General features: G+C 48.0%; 1 pseudogene across 1 annotated transcript; it reads right to left on the reverse strand.

Moving 5' to 3' along the window:
- Positions 1-436: 436 nt before the first annotated feature.
- LOC309539832 (cation channel sperm-associated protein 2 pseudogene) lies at positions 437-2,191 on the reverse strand (annotated as a pseudogene). Its single transcript has one exon. The product of its transcript is annotated as a cation channel sperm-associated protein 2 pseudogene (transcript).
- Between the last annotated feature and the right edge of the window lie 1,898 nt (positions 2,192-4,089).

Below are 4,089 nucleotides of genomic sequence, written 5' to 3' on the forward strand. Positions count from 1 at the left end.
TTGCCACAACAGGTAGGGAGTGTGGTCAAGGAGAGAAAAGGAAATGGGGTTGTGGTTCACTGAGATGTTGAAGGGACACCGTGTCACCTACCAGACATCAATGGCCAGCTCAAGTGGATGAAGAAGGAAATGACTTTTGGTTCCTAGAAGCTTCACCCATCTGACAGGAATAGAACAGGTAAGAAATGGAGCAAACTAGCGCTTCCCAGCTCAACTTTTGGTGAGTGGAAAAGGAAGGGCATGGACCAGTCAATCCTCTGATCCAGAAGCCAGAGTGAGGTTTCCTCAACAGGAAACAGAGGTGTTCATTCCATTGCCTCCCCTAGGGAAGGATATCCCCAGCGTTCAAGCAGGTCACTCCTAGCTTATTGCAAGACACTTGTGGTTAATTAATAAAAAGTTGGCTCTTTGGTCCATTGTTGTGTCTTATGCCAACTTTCTGGGGTATGGGGGAATTTATTCTTGTAGATCAAATATTACATATGTGCAGAACAGATGTCTGTCTGGCCCACAGGAAAATGTGGCATTTGAGAGTGCACCCTGGTGTGCCTTGCTCACCAATGCTATGAAACCCTAGAGACATCAAAAAGTGTCCAAAACCTGCAGACCGGGTGGTTTTGTGATCTTTCCTTGCAGTTCTAGTCTAATAGAAGCAGAAGTCCACACTTGCATCTTCTTGTTCCTTCAGAAGCCATCACTCCTTGTCCTCCAGGTTTGACAGAGCCAAGACGGCATAATTCTGCAATTGTTTGCGCTCATCCAGGTTATACTGCAGCTTCTCCAGCAGCTCAAAGTAGCGGAAGAGGGCGTCACGCGGCCAAATGACCTGCTCGTCATTAGCAGCCTCGTATAGCCCTGGCAGGTTCTTGTGGACATATGTTTCCCAATCCAGAGGCCCAGCCTCGACTTCTGGTATGCTGTATATTGTGGATGGCCCCATGCTCATTTTGTCCTGCCCCTGGGGTGAGCTGTACTTCTTTTCCAGCAATTCCATCTTAAATTTGTCAGCTTTCTGCTGAGTCTCAATCTGCTTCATTTCTTCACTCAGTTCATTCCGAATGGTCTGGAAATTGGTGACCATGGTGGCCACCATGAGGTTTCTGAAGATGAATGCCCCAATGAGGAGCCACAAGCAGATAAACAAGCCACTGATTGCTTTGTTTATCTCTGGGACTTTCCATGTGTCCTGCAGCAGAGCATACCAATGGTCCATGGTGAAGAGAATGAAGATGGTCACCAGTGAATTGGGCATGTCTTGAAAATACTTGTTGTACTCTAGGTCGTCCAGGTTTGAGCGAGTGTAGCTCTCAAAGAAGAAAATGCCTGATACGGCAAAAATATAGAAGAAGAAGACGAGGAGCACCAGGATGAAGCTCATGGCTTTCATTGCTTTGAAGAGGGCCATAATGAGGATCCGGATTTGCCGGAGTCTAGGGAAGAGCTTTAAGCATCGCAGCACACGGCAAACCTGGAGGAAGTATGTGATGGCCTTGCTGTGTTTCTTTTCAACAAGGAGTATCAACTCAGGGATAAAGGATATGATGGTGACTGTGCAGTCAAAGACATTCCAGGAGTTCTTAAAGTAATCCTGAAAGCTAACAGCCCAGTTCAGCCCAATTTCCACCAAAAAGATGAGGACAATGACCCAGATGATCACCTCCATTGCTATCTTCATTTTCACAAAGTGGTCCTCCAACTTATCCCTTATTTCTACTAAGATCATGAGGACCACCATGTTCAGGCAGATGAGGAAGATCATGAAGACTTTGAAGATTTGGCTGTTCAGGACTGAATAAGCCCACATGGCGACAGGGGGCCAGCGGCTGCAGCGCACGCGGATACGATTACGGCAGCGTTTCTCTCGCGTGATCATGACATTCCGTTTGGGCGCAACATTGAAGCGCACCAGCTGGTGATGGTCTGTGAGCATCAGCTTCTTTAGCTTCCGATGGTCCAGGAAATCTCGTATGTTATGGCGTGGAATAGCACTGCCTAGCCCCCGTAGATAGTCAATCAGATAGAAAGTGTAGATCAGCTTGGAGCGGATGGCATCTGCTCGGGGATGCAGTTCAAAGGGTACTTCATTTGTCTCTTTGGAAGCATGTGATGAGGGTGGCTGGTCCTTCATGACTCCTGCTGGCTCCTCCTGGTACGGCCCAGAGGAGATTGGAAGGTTCTTCATACAGCATAATAGACACTCAGTGGTGACCTCACAGGTGACCTCACACCTGGAGCAGTCAGAGCATTCAACTAGCCTGATTCTATTAGTATGCCTAGGACTGCAGTTCTTAGGGTCAATGCATGCAAGTTATATAATGGAATGCAGACATGAGCCAGTATATTGTCTCACCGCAGTGGTCCATGCACTGGTAACCTCGAGGCTTGATTATTGCAATGCACTTTATGTGGGCTACCCCTGTATCTGCCTCAGAACCTGCAGCTAGTGCAGAATGAAGTAGCCAAACTAATTACATGACTAAACTACTGGCAATATGTTGCTCCTCTGCTGTGGCAGCTGTACTGGTTGCCAGTTTCTTTTTCTGGACCAGGTTCAAGGTGTTTGTGTGAATTTCCAAAGCCCCAAATAGCCTAAGCAGAAAGGACCATCTGATCCCTTATGCTTCACCTCTGATGGGCACTTCTTGTAGTTCCCCACAGCCCTGAAGTTCAATTAGCCCTTGCTAGGGAATATTTGCTAGGGACGCGGGTGGCGCTGTGGGTAAAAGCCTCAGCGCCTAGGGCTTGCCGATCGAAAGGTCGGCGGTTCGAATCCCCGCGGCGGGGTGCGCTCCCGCTGCTCGGTCCCTGCTCCTGCCAACCTAGCAGTTCGAAAGCACCCCCGGGTGCAAGTAGATAAATAGGTACCGCTCCAGCGGGAAGGTAAACGGCGTTCCGTGTGCTGCGCTGGCTCGCCAGATGCAGCTTTGTCACGCTGGCCACGTGACCCGGAAGTGTCTCTGGACAGCGCTGGCCCCCGGCCTCTTGAGTGAGATGGGCGCACAAACCCCAGAGTCTGTCAAGACTGGCCCGTTCGGGCAGGGGTACCTTTACCTTTACCTAGGGAATATTTATTGTGGCAGAGCCTGACCTGTGGGGCCTAGACGTCTGGCAGGAACCTTCCCTGCCTTCTTTCAGATGCCTTCTACAGAGCTGTTCTACAATGAAACACACAACATACATACATACATACATACATACATACATACATACTGTTATTCATATGCAGCCTTTCCATAATTAAAACCATGCTCAAGGCCGCTTACAATGTGAAAAAAAATACATAATTACAATTATAACGAAAGTGGTCACAAACAACATAAACAATAAAACATCAAAAGTTTGCAACCAAATGGCGGGGGGAATCCACGTAAATCATAATATCATCCAAAATAAAGATACAAAAATAAATGTCAATAACAGCAGCAACCATCCTTCCTCCACCAATCTACCTAAAAAATTCACCAGCCCAAGAAACTATTCTGCAGCCTCAGCTTTTGTAGTTGGAGTCAGTCAGGGCTCTGCCCTCTTAGCCCAGGTGGAAAAAGGCTTGCAAGGCAGGGAGGAGGAGGAGGAGGAGGAGGAGGAGGAGGAGGAGGAGGAGGAGGAGGAGGAGTTTGAATTTGATATCCCGCTTTATCACTGCCCTAAGGATTCTCAAAGCGGCTAACAATCTCCTTTTCCCTTCCTCCCCCACAACAAACACTCTTTGAGGTGAATGAGGCTGAGAGACTTCAGAGAACTGTGACTAGCCCAAAGTCACCCAGCACCTGCATGTGGAAGAGCAGGGAATCAAACCTGGTTCAACAGATTACAAGTCCACCGCTCTTAACCACTACACCACACTGGCAGGTCTTTCAGGTCTCATAGCCAAGATGCTCTACTTCAGAAGGTGGGGTACCTTCATTGGAGGTTTTTAAGCAGAGGTTTTTTAAAAAACAAAAAACAAAACTTTCAGGACCAGTGTTATATGGTCTCAGCGGCTGCCCTCAGTCATCAGTCTAGCTGCCACATTCTGGATTAATTGTAGTTTTCGGGTCACCTTCAAAGGTAGTCCCATGTAGAGCGCATTGCAATAGTCCAAGCAAGAGT

The sequence above is a fragment of the Podarcis vaucheri genome (assembly GCF_965113315.1).
Source record: "Podarcis vaucheri genome assembly, chromosome: 8".
Classification (NCBI taxonomy): domain Eukaryota; kingdom Metazoa; phylum Chordata; class Lepidosauria; order Squamata; family Lacertidae; genus Podarcis; species Podarcis vaucheri.